Source organism: Ambystoma mexicanum, chromosome 11 (assembly GCF_040938575.1).
Source record: "Ambystoma mexicanum isolate Mex_15411 chromosome 11, UKY_AmexF1_1, whole genome shotgun sequence".
NCBI classification, from domain to species: Eukaryota; Metazoa; Chordata; class Amphibia; order Caudata; family Ambystomatidae; genus Ambystoma; species Ambystoma mexicanum.
The window spans coordinates 213783006-213796866 of record NC_090934.1 but is presented as its reverse complement, the minus strand read 5'-3'; positions in this window follow the sequence as shown (position 1 = coordinate 213796866).

Here is a 13861-nt window from a genome sequence, read left to right as displayed (position 1 = left end):
GATGCCAGACCATTCTCAAAAACAGCCTATGTGAGCAGAATGCAAGCTCAGTCAAGTGTATGCTGAGTGCAATTCGAATGTAAACCTGCAGTAGCAAAGCTCTAATACTACTGAATGAGACCCTACAATGTGCAGTTCAATGCTTCATGATGTGGCATGCCTGTGGATATTGCCAGCATGATCAGTCTCAAACATGGTGAACTGTTGTAGTTATGGTCTACCATCTTCAGTGCGGACTGAGCTAGTGTTAATGAATTGGCCTAAAGTGAAGCTATCGCCACTGGTGTTCTGTAAGGAAGGCATGGTTATCAGGAGCACAACAGACCCAAGGAATATAATCCAAGGGTGTTTATCAAATAGTATAAGGGTGGTGAGAAAAACACCTAACCTAAATCTCAGATGGGAGCAAGCTAGAGCCATCAAAGTGAAGAAAACGCTGTCCTAGTTGTCGTGTCAAAACAAAATGGCTTATACTAATAAACCTATTGCCAAATCCTTACTCTATATAACAAGAGTGTGGTGCAAACTTAAAAGTCCTAAAGGCTTTTGATAGTTCAGGACTACTGAACTAGTGTACTCCCTTCCCAACATTGCTTCACAGGACATGGCGGAACAGTGGCACAACTGTAAGCTCCCTTTGAGTCTCTATAGGCATAAGGAAGTAGTGTCTTCAGAAACGGCAGGATCACTTGAATCAATGTCTTTTGCCTGGCATCACAAGACTTTTCCCCCAAACTCTCACCATGGAAGATTCGCCTCTTCCATGGCTATCTCGTGATACCCCTTTGTTGGGTTCACCATCATCTTTACACCACTGTTCAGTCACTTTAACAAAATGCGGGATTCACTTTCCCTTGCTTTTACTTAGCATCCCTCCATTGGGTTCATTGTAGCCTTTAAACCACAGTTCAGTTCATCTTTATCAGCTCTACTAGCTTATAACATTCGGGATATTTGGTGGGAAGCTCTACTCCACCAAATGGGAACTCCATCTACTGGCTGACTAATACAGTTGCTTTCTTCAATCCATTGAAAGGATTATGAACCTCTTTGGCACCTCAGGCACATGGATCATACCTGTGCTCTACATCCTGGTAGTTGGTTTCATCCTGATCAAAATGTTACTTTGTCATGACAAGCAGAAGTGAACATGGCAATGCACCCAAACTGTATCCTAAATAACAGAATACAACTGTTTGGAACTGTTCATGTTGGTGAACATCTGCTCATCAGCGGCTGAAGATTGTCTGCTAACCAGTACCTTCTGCTGCCGGCTCATTTTATGAATGAAATGTTTATATTTTGACATTTAGTAAATAGTGAAGATTCTAAGTGAATACATCTAGCAAATCAGTATTCTGCCATGTTTCACATGCTCGTTTCTCTTCACTCTGGTTCCCATGATCAGCATGAAGCTGCCATGTCTGTTCCATGCCTCATGGGGGTTGGGGGGCGACCTGTATTTTCTAGGTCTGCCCATATTAGACCCACATTTGAGCTGCAAAAAGGCCATTCTGCTGATCAGCACAGCACAATGAAAACATTATCGTATTTACTGAAATGCAAAGTGCGGTGTAAACACTTGTAAATACAGGCCTTCTGCAGAGTGAGAGGTAGACACTTGAAATACAGGAATTCATGCTATAATACATAGTGTGATATACGCACTTGAGATACTGGCTTTCTTGTATATAATGCACTGTGTGATGTAAACACACACATATATATATATGAGTGCAAGCAGCGAGATTTGCTTTTCCATGCTGCAAAGAAGTACATTCAAGTTTTTTCTAAAACTCTGGGCTGTGAGCCAGTGAACTTCAGCCTGGAACAGCACCTTCTGATTGTGTAAACAATGTCTGTTAACTGCTATGCAGGCTCTCTTCAGGAAGCCCAGGAAGAAAGACAATGTTCTCTCAAAACACAAAACATAGATGAGTGGCAAACACTGCAAACTAAAAAAGCAGGCCTTCTATTATGTCGAAGGACAGAACCACGCCGTTCTCCATGCTGTGCACATGAAAGTGCCGTGATCCAAAATATAATTGCTGGCAAAATCCCTAATTGCCATTGAAGGACAGAGAATTGTCCTTCGCTAGTCAAGTGCGCTGGTATAGTTGGCTAAAAATACAAACTTTTGCATAATTCCTAGCTGCCACTGAAAGACCGAAGCCATGTCGTAGGGACTGCCCAAAGGGTATATAAAGGAGTGAGTTCAGCCCCTTGCCACTGCTGTTCAAGCAGCATTGCTGGCAGGAGGAGGCAGGCGCAGATAGCTGGACGGAGATGAAGAGTCAAAAAGGCTCCCCTGATTGGAGGGGTGAGTCCACTCCTAAATACTTTTCTGGATTGTTTAAACCTTAAACTGGGTTTGGGCTATTTTGTTTAAGCAGAGCTCTATTTTCTTTTGAGCTGTTTAGTAAATGATTTTTACTTTTCCTCAAGGCACCTTATTCAGCTCACATCCTAAGAGTAGACACGTTATCCTGGATTTTCTGGTACCAGTACGTCCAATGGACATTTCATTCTTTTTGAATACATTATATTCTTTTTGTAGCACTTAATCCTATTTTCATGCATTTTTATTATAAAAATTGAAGCAACAGATGTCTAGATTTTTTCCCAACTTTTTTTCATTTTTTCTATTTTCTTTATTTGGGATTTGGGATTTTTCCAGGCATCCATTTGTTCCAGTTCTCTTGAGCTCCCTACCTTAGTGAGTATGAGAAGGCTTTCTTTACCCTGCATTTGATATCACATTGAGAAAGGTATTGAGGTATTGATTATTGATTGAGGCTGATTCCACTGAGATTGCCTATCACGACATGGTGAGGCAGGTGCTGAATTGCCTAGCATGATCTGTGAGGTTGCCTATCACGACATGGTGAGGCATGTAGTTGTTTTTTAAGGTGACTTTGATTTCTTGCAGAACTTTGATTACTCTTGGTCTTTATTGATTTCAGGTAGAGGCAAATGACAATGGTACAGCTTGTCCATTTATGGTTTATTTAATTTTAAGTGTGTTCTGTATTGTGATGATAATGTTTATTTATTACATGTTTCTCATAATTAAAAAGATTTACATTTTTACATGAGTGCAAGACAGTCATTGAGTGTTCATTACTGAGTCTTATCAGAAGACATAGTATATTATTATGAAGTGTGGGGCATCTATTTGAACCAATGTGTATTGATGTGTTATACAAGGTGCATGTATTTTAATACACCCCAGGGGGTTAATAGCCTGAATCAACCCAGGAAAGACCGAAATCATGATCCTATCCAAAGGCTAAGGGAATGAAACCGCCATCCCATAGCCAACGGAAATGGGAACCGCACCAACACCATCTAAGGTAGTAAAGAATCCAGGAGTTCTGATGGACAACACCCTAACCTTAGAAACACAAATAAACGCAGCAGTGAATAAATGTTTCTTCCTCCTCCACATGGCAAGAAGAATCCTACCTTTCCTCTCCTTCACGCACAAAACACTCCCTATAGTCATCCTCATCATGTCAAGAATTGACTATGCAAACAGCCTCTACCTCGGAATACCAGAATACCTCCTGAAGAAACTACAATGAATCCAAAATGCGGCAGCCAGACTACTCTTCAAACTATCCAGAAGAGACCACATCATTCCTGCCCTAAAAACACTACACTGGCTCCAAGTAAAACATTGCATCACCTTCAAAACCATGTGCATAACACACAGGGCAATCAGAGGACAAGGAGCAGAGTTCCTTCAAAAGAAAATAACAGTCTACAAACCAAAGAGGCCCATCTGATCCAGCAACGAAATCCGCCTGGAACTAAAACCATCTTAAGAAAAAACTTGGAGGCACCTCCTTCTACCACTTAGCCGCAGAAACCTGGAACAACATCCCAAAAGAGATAAGAAACACAGAAGATCACCACAAATTCAGAAAATTACTAAAAACCTGGCTCTTCAAGACCACAGGCTCAAATTGAAAACCGAAATGGAGAAAAAGGATCACTATACTGGAAAGGATATTGACGGCCCTAGAACCGACAGAGAAGCTCCCGCAGTACCGGGACTGAAACACAGGTGACACCCATGGAGACGGAGTCAACTACCCCAGACAATCCCACCAACAACCTCACTCCCCACTTAGTTGCCACCAGGTACCAAAGTGTCACTTGAATTGTCCAGATACTGACAATCACCACACTAGCTGAGTGGTTGACATTGGCAGGTGCTCTGGCCACAGAAGTAGGAAGGGAGGACAGGTGGGGTGGTGAGGGAGGCTGGTTGAGGTGGGGGACAGATGTGAAAAGGGACATTGAATGCAAGATGGGCCTAGATCAGAGGCGCATCAGGAGAGACTACACAACCCCAGTGCCTCAATTCAGGATGGAGATGCCAACTAACCAATGCCACTAACAATTTCCCTCCTCTGCACACACCTCTCAAACTCCAAACAAACACAACCACAAACCTACAGCACAACAAACCGCAAAAACTTCACTACATTGCAACAACACAAAAAAAACCACACATAGACTTCCACAACAGTACACGACGACAACCGGCTGCAAACACCCTAGGCCCAGCCAATGCACTCACCGGGCTGAGGCCGCCAACAGCACATCACTGCTCTTTTGCACTTTTCCTGCTTTCTCCCACTAACTCACCCTCCCTTCCTCTTTCAGAGCCACCAGGGGATCACTCCGGTGGTGATAGTGCGCTGTACAAATGTCCTTTAACATTAACGGATGGTGCGAGCAGTGGACCATAGATATAAATGTATGTGACATTGGTAAACCTCTCCAATTGAGAGCAGCTGCCTATTGCAGGGGTTGTTGCCTGCTCTCATCTCTGTTGCACAGTGACAGGTGCATGCTTGTCCCCATCCCCTACACCTACCACAGCCAGTGCTGGGGTGGTCATTAACACTCCCATGGAGGTGGAGGCAAAGCTCTGGAGGTAGGAGTGATAAAAATCACGGCAATCCAACAAGACACTACTGTTCACACCCAGAGCAGTGCAACCTTAACCTTTAATACAAATGTGCCTCTACAGGCTATTTGTAGAGCAGCAACATGGAGCACAGTTCACATGTTGACTCAACATTACTGTGTGGATACTCGAACAAGAAGTGATGGGTCATTTAAAGCCGGATTCTCGCAAATATGCTTTTGGCAAAAAATGTTGCAGCCCACCAAATGCCTATAGCTAACAATAGTGCTCTGGTGGCTGGTTATAACAGAGCCTAGTGGTACAACATGGAGGCGCTGGTTAAAAACGGTCCAGAGCCCCTTAAATCAGAAATGCTAAAAACACTAGAAGAAGGCAAGCAAACTGCTACTACAGTCCTCAAAAACACCCTAGAAGCCGCAGAAGTAACTAGTATGTAGAGTGATTTCCGAAGGCATGCTTGGCAATTCAGATTTTAGGGTAGAAAAACAGGAATTTTTATTATATATGCCTATATAAAATGTCTTTGGGGAAAGCAGTTGAAGAGGCACTGGAAGCTGCTAAAGAAAATCACAAACCGCCCCTTTTCAAAGGACCGCCCCTTTTCAAAGGACCGCCCCTTTTCAAAGGTGATCACCGTCCAACCACCATGTTTTTCGCGGCCAGGGATACTCTCGATCACCAGCGTAAGCAACCTATTCTACAGGGACAGGTTAATCTACATGGTTTAACAAGGGCATGGAATAAATACTCTGTCCTCATTCCCCAGGCAATTTTGCAGTGGGCGAGGCAGAGGAAGGGGCCAAACCTCAAGAGGTTCGGCAACAAACTCAACCCATGGCTCGCAGTTTCAAGTCCCCTCCCATATCACCCTGCTAGGGGGTTGCATAACACAATTTTCTCTAGTATGGGAGGGGGGATCACATGAGACAGGTGGGTATACCAGATGGTATAGGTGCGCGATCATCCACCACAACCAAATCAAATTCTGTTAGAACATCAGCGGATTCTGCAGGAAGATACAGAGATGCTGCTTCAGAAGGGAGCTCTCTAATTTGTCCATACATCAGAGGTAAACAAGGGTATCTGTGCACTTCCTTGTCCCAAAAATAAATAAAACAAAACGGCCAGTGCTGGACCAAAGGCCAGCAAACACTTATGTCAAACCTCAAAAGTTTAGGATGACAATGCTACAAGAAGTCGTCCCATTGCTCAAAGGATGCTATGACAACACTAGACATCAAAGGTGCATACGTTCATATTTCAATGTTACCAGTGCATCAGAAATATCGAAGATTTAAAGTTGGTCGGACGCATTTTAAATTCAAATTACTTCGTCATCCCCAAGTGTTTTTACAAAGGTATTGGCAAAGGTAGCAGCACATCAACGCAGAGACAGTATCCAAGTGTACCCTTATTCTGAGTGCAACAGCAGATCCTTTCTTATATAGTTGGTTGGTAGATCAGTCAGAAATGTAATTTGTTTTCTGTGCATTTTGGCATCATGCTTCTTTGTGCCAAACGGAAGGCTGCATATGCGTCAACTTCAAGAATGGTTAGCGAACAATGGTTTCAAGCAAAGCGCAACTAGTACGATCTAGTGGAGGTTTCGTAAGAGCTGGTGTTGGCACTACAGTGGTGGACAAAAGAGAACATGTTGCAGGGAAAACCTGTTATTAACCCTTTAGCACACCGCACAATTATAACGGATGCCTCACTTTCAGCACGGGCGAGTCCATTGTCATCACCCCACAGTGCAAGGAATGTGGCTTCACTTACTTTCCAAAATGCACATCAATGTCTTGATGTTGCTAGCTGTCTACAAAGCCCTACAAGCATACCAACATCCCTTACTGGGGAAACATTTGCTGATCTTAGATGGTACAATATCCATGTTTGACATTCACAAACCGGGTGGCACTCATTCCCAAAATCTATCCACACTGGCACAAATGCCAGCTTGTTTCAGGGGAGCACAACTGCCTAGCACACTAAGAAGAAACCTAAATCAACCTGCAGATCAGAAGTGGGAGTTACACTCCGACATTGTAAAGAAGGTTTTTTACACAGAAACATTATAAAGAAAGTTTTTACACGCTCTGAGCATCCAGACATGGATCCGTTTGCCACAAGCAAAAACGTGAAATGCCCAACATATGCCTACAGGTTCCTGCAGAAGGAATCCAAGGGGAACGCACTGTGGTTCAATTGGTCGGGGATATCTGCTTACATTTTTACTCCAACCCCACTCTTGAACAGAGTAATCCACAAGCGTCACCAAGAGCACTTAACAATGATTCTGATAGCGTCAATGTTGGCACGTTCGTGGTAGTTCCACCTCCTCAGAATGGGTCTAATCCTAGATACTCGTCCTCAAACAACCAACTTATCAACTTGGCTTCTGAGGTCATAGAGTTTGGACACATTCATTTGCCTTACAGATGCATGCAAATATTAAAAGAAGCCCATAAACCAAAGCCAAAACATTGCTACTTTAACAAATGGAAAAGGTTTGTTGCCTGCTGTAGAAGCTCAAACATCGACCCTATTGGATATACACCATCACAATTACACTGGTTGTACTCCGGTTTGGCCTACAATTCTTTTAACGTCCATCTAGATGCACTTTCTGCTTATAAAACATTACAAAGCAAGGTTTCATGGTGAGAGTACCAGTCGTTAAAGCGTTCATGGAAGGTGTAAAACAAGTTTATCCTCCTGTTGCAAATCCAGCTTGGGCTTTTAACATCGTCTTAAGGAAACTGATGGGATCACTGTTTGAGTCAATGCATAAAGCAAGCTTCAAAGATCTCACTTACAAGACTGATTTCCTTGTAGCAATCACGTGTCTTCGGAGGGTGTGTGCTTCAAGCTTTATCTGCGTCGGTACCTTTTTGTCACAATACATAAAAACAATATTGTCTTAAGAATGCATCCACGCTTCTCACCAAAGTACATTTCTAAATTCCATGTTAACCAGTCCATTGAATTGCCTGCTTTCTGCCTGCTTTCTTTCAAAATCCACAGAACTCTGCTGAGAGCGCCCACCACACATTAGATTGCATAGAGCAGTCATGCACTAATTCAACAAAACCACTCTGTAAAACAGTCCCGTTCTTTGGGTCTCTGGCAGCTGGAAGAGAAGGAGACTGTCTCAAAGGCAGCTATTGCAAGATGGATTGTAAAATGCATACAGCAGTGTTACACATTAGCTAACAAAGATCTACCATTCACACCAAGGGCGCACTCCACACGTGCCATGTTGGCATTTACTTCACACAACTTTATTGTGTATAGACACAAGCCAGAAATGACTCACAAGTGGGACAGGCAGTATTAAAACATTTATTTGCCTCTGTACCTTCCATCATCCGACATGAGGGAACCTCTTAATGCGAAGTACTTGGGGTGAAAACATATTACACTGTTGTACCTCAACGTTTGATTTTTCTATTTTTACTTGCTGTATCCCTAAAATTCTGCTCCTTTTAGCACTGAATGCTTCAATCAAAAGTCTCTAAACTCACTTATTCTTAATAGTTGATCAAGTTTGATGTATTTCTTTCTTTACCAATATACTTTCTTCATTTCCACTATACATGTTGCATATTACATACTTGTATGCCCATTTAGGTTTCAACATCAGAACTGGCCCCTGGTCTTTATAATTTTTTCAAACCAATGGGTTTGTTATTCACATTTTATACTTGTTTTAACAATGATATCATGGGCCCTTGGTGCTGTTTGTGCAACCACCATCACCTTGTGATGTAAAGCCCACGAAACACCAACAGAAAACATAATTTTAATTGCAACCAGGTGTACGTCGCTTATGGAAATAATTTTGCAAATGATTGTAACTTTATCAATAGATTGACGTTTTGGTGGACACGTAGTATTCCTACCTTCCTCAGGACTGTTTGGTATATAGGAAACCTTGCACAATCAGTTTAATATCCTCCTTTTCTTAGTTGGTATTGGTTTCCTCCTGTTGTTAATTCTGGTAAGTGGTTCCCTGTCTCTTGTCTTGGACCCTATTAATCAGTTCCTTGCAGGGTATTGCATGGGTCTTCTGAAGCATGGAGAGATGTGCAATCTAACTCTTGCAAGGGTCCCTATATCCCAGATGGTCCTGAGGAAGGTGGGAATACTACATGTCCACATAATATGCAAAGCATGTTATTCTAAGCAGATCTTGTACCTGCTTAGATTCACATGCCCCTACCCATCCTCCCCCTGTTGGGATTACAGGGAACATAGAGGATAATTCAGTTTTTCAACATGCTGTCTTATTCAGCATTTCACTATGCAATCTCCTGCAATCTCGGCTAAGAAAAATAACAATCTTGGGGCCTTGATGCGTAAAGGATCATGGGTACAGCACACTACTTCATCATAGGGATAGTATTACAGACACACCCTAGCTATCATTGTCCCTTTTCAAAATCAAAAACATATTGTCTAATACTCCACACCAAACACTAGATGCCAGCCTATGAAAAGCTTGTGAATCTAAGCTGATGCAAGATTACAGGTATGTAATGTGTTGGGTATCAATCCAGACGCTTTATTACGAATGTTCTCAGTGGGCTGCAGCCTTCCTCTTCTCCAGCAACTTCTAACTGACTCTATTTGACACATAACAACACTCTTCCACATTGCTAAGATTTCCTGGTGACATCAGCCGCTGTACATTATATTCCTTGACGTCACAGGATTCTCTGAATACATCAGCTGCTGCAGAATACTAACCTGAACCAAGGCACAATTCTATACATGAAAGAATCTTGAACTATATAGACTATCTAACACACCTCCTTCCCTTCTGATGTACATATTGAAAAATTGTTAACTTTAAACACCTGTTACCATGCCAATCAGGAGTTGACAAACAGAAAAAGGTTTTGGAGATGAGCTTGATTGTGAATGCCTTTCATCTCTTGACCACACACTCCTATTCTACGCATCACTTCCCTCTGTCTAACTGTACTTCATTGCCATCATCATTCCACACTGTCTTGGTACAAGAGTATTTTGAATCCGTCTTTCTACTCCATCTTGGAAGTTACATTTTAACTTCATCATCTCGCCTCATGTTGGTCACTTTTGTGTGCGAGGCATGGTATTGCAAGTAGACACTGACACGAGTTGCAAGTTTCAAAACTTTTGTTAAATTCGAAGGGTTTGGAAAAACTCCTGTCTGGCCCTATTACTAAGATGGGAGTAATCTCGACCATCAAATAATAAAGAAACCGTCCTAGTTGGTCTTGGTCAAACAATAAAGGCCTATACTAACAAAATCTTAATGTTTGTCCTTATTCTAATACATACTAATGTGATATAGGGATCTGTATCTACAAAAGGAAAAATCGGTGATGAAACGAAATGCCAGAATGGCAATATAAATCAGTATTAATTCTCGTAGGCGCTTTGTACAGCACAGGGTTAGGTGGAGCACTTGATGGATGAACACACTTTGGCTTGCGAACACAGTGGTGGCTGGATCTGGCCTCCAGAGCCATGTTGGCAATTGAAATCTGAGTCACAAGTTCACAGGTTTAACCGCTCTGGTTCTTCTCACCCAAGTCCAGGTAATTCTTCAAGCTTCTACACCGTTTTAGCAAACAGTTTCTAAGTTTAGTGTCTGATCACAGTCCACTATAGGTTCCCCTCAGTCGGGCTCAAACCTTTTCTCCTTGGTGAGGTTCCCTTCCCCAAGAATTCTTCACAATCCACACTATAGGTTCCTCTCAGTCAGGCTAAAACCTCCTTATGCATTTAAATTTTGCTGTTGAAGATTTTAGAAACCGCAAGGTTTTCGCTCTCACCTCCACATGACCACTTCGACCCGCCTTTCTTTCTTTACTTCCACTTCGCAAATTTTCCTTCATTTCCAATGTCTCTTCCAAAATGTGCTATTTACGTATGACTTGCTTTTCAAATGGGTCTCCCTCAGTCGGGCTCGGCCCTCCTTTTACTATCACACACGGGTCGGGCTCGGACCCTCCTTTCACTTTTACTTATAGGTCTCCCTTGGTCAGGCTCGGACCCCCCTTTCGTTCTCTTGCCCAACTCAACAAAAGCAAGTTCAACAGTGTGTGAGCATTTCACTTCACGCTCATCTTTCACTCCCCGCTGCCTCTACAGCTTTAAAACACTTCACAGAGACTTTCGATTGGGCAATCTCCCTTTGCTGGACGACTGTGCTTCTTTGTGTTTTGTATTCAGAGTTCTTAACAATGGATTCACTTTCTCACGCAGCTTATCGGCACTCTCATAACGTTCATCCCTCGGATACTGTCGCAAGCATTTCAATTAAACACAGACTGGGCTTTCTTTGCGTCCTTCAACTCACTGTTTTTTTAAAGATGCTTTCTGTTTTTTGCTCCTTTGATGTAGAAGTCAAGGTTGTTACCACTGCCGCTTCTGCACCTCCCCAACTCTGCCGTTCAACCGGGAGGGTGGCTGATAACCTTGTAGCGCAATGAAGAATCATTCTTCCTTCCAGCTGGGCTGTCGTGTGCAATCCTCATAGCCTTTCGGAAATAAAGATCTATCGCCGGGGCTCTCTGGCTTCCTGCCCCTTTGGATTAACCCCTTGGTTTGCCGGTCTCCTTCGACTGATTTGCAATAGCCCTGAAGGGAATGATCCTTCTCCTGCACCGCCTTGCTCAAAGTGTGCCTCAGTGTTCCACCTTTTAACCATGTGGGAAGAGTTAATAGGTATTAGGTGTGCGTGATTTAAGTCAAGAGCTTGACCCTGCCTGATCTTGTTAGAGGGACATGTCCAATGTATTGCATGGGTGGTAATCCTTTCAGCCTTAAACCGCCTCTTCCTCGGCTCAGTGTTTGTGTAGGAAATGGGGGAGGGGATCTGGGAAGATGGAATATCCCATAAAATAGGATTGGATAGCGGTATTGGAAAGGGGTGGGGAGAGACAGTGTCTCACCATCGAGTGTCCCTCCTCCACTCCCCGAGTAGCCCTCACCCAGGTGATCCTCCCGCACTTGTCCATCCCCAGGGTCTGAATCCAAAGGTGATGGCTGCTTTCTCGCTACAAGGTGATGGCTGCTTTCTCGCTACCTTAGCCAGGGATCCCCGGGGTCTGGGCAGCGAAACGCCCTTTGGTTTTTCACACTTTACAACCATGCCTTGCATCATACCACCTCTTAGACGTCTCACCACTCATCCTTTCATGAACCAACTTAAGATTTTATGATTCACATCAACCACTGTTGAATGTCCATTCCAGCCTGGAACCAACAAAGAGTTGGGTTTGCAACCAATCATTTGCTCGAATGAGGAGACGCCACTAACCGGATGGGGAGTACTCCTATAGTGAAACACTCTCCAAAGTAGCTTCCTTTGCCAATCACCCAAGCTTGAAATGACAAACAAATGCCATCCATGAGAGTCCTATTAAATCATTCCACAGTCCGGTTACTCTGTGGGTGTTACAGGTCTGTCCTCTTGTGCTTGATACCATTCTCCTCCACCCAACTATGAACTGTGGACCATTGTCACTAACCAAAATTGCAGGTCAACCCTCTTCGAAGTAATATCTCTGATCTACCCCTAGCTCTGGCCAATTGGTGAGAAAATGCACCCCCACAATGTCACAGGCATCCTTGGTACCTTGAAAATGTAGTGGGCCCAGCAACCAATGTCAAAGGTGTCCCAAGGAATCCTGGGTGCTTTGGGAATATCCATAGGGGGAACCCTCGCCTCCAAAACCTTGTCACTATTACTATAGACCTCACACTTTGATTCTCGCCTCAACAAACCTATCCATACCAGGCCACCAACATGTAATTCTTATGAAAGCCTTTGTCCTACAAATCCCCATATGTGCGGCATCTCCTAGGTCTACTACCATTTCACGCATACCACTCAGGTACAACAATCTCTGGCCTCTACATACCAAGCCATCAACAACACTTAATTCAACGGTCACCTTTTTAAAATCCTTGAGGTGATCACTCAATTCCTGACCACCATTGTCACTTCACTTCATTTGAACCATCCTCTTAACCTCCTGATATAGACCATCTCCCCGACAAGCGTAAAGCCATTCCTTCTCACTCAACGACTCCTCAAGCACAAATGGGTCTTTAATTCTTTCATCAGTGTCCTACTCAACATCATCTCTCCATCAGGGGATGCCTGCATAACGCATCAGCTACCACATTATCTGTGCCTGCACATGCTCTTCTTCAAATTCTGATCCTTGCAACTGTGTAATCCTTTTGGAAATCCTCCTTGAAACTCTGTCTAGACCAGTGGTCTTCAAACTTTTTTGGCCAGGGCCCCCCTGAGCAAAATTTGGGCAGGTCGGGACCCCCCAGAAATGCCAAATGGACAGTATATATTGCGCGCCGTCACCTGCTCCCATCAAAGTCGCTGGGCTCCCTCATCCCACTCCTACCCAGTCGCTGGTCTCCCCCCACCCCATCACACACCCAGGGCTCTCCCCACTCTGCTCCCATCACTATCCCATGGTTCCCGCCCATTGTGCTCCCACCATAGTCCCTCGGTTCCCCCATCCCGTTCCCAACACAGTCTGAGGGCCAGTGGCGGCTGGTGAATCTTTTTTAAGTGGAGGGGCATTAAGGGGAGGTTCGGGGGGGTTTCCCCCTGTGAATTTTTTTTAAAATTTTTTTTTAAATAATAGGTTAAAATGTTGCATTGTAGAGCATACTTTTAACAAAAAATGGGTAAATAGCCAAACAGTTTGCAATTGTTGCTGGGAGTCCAGGGGGCAGGCATTGATATTTTATTTCTATCGCGCTCGTACACAAGTGTTTCAGAGCGTGACAAGGCAAGGGAGGGGAACAGAGGAGAATAAAACAGCGATCTTACTAGGCCCAGTGACATTGAGAACGCGCAAGTGTGAGGGGAAAAGTGCATGGAAGGGGGGAGAA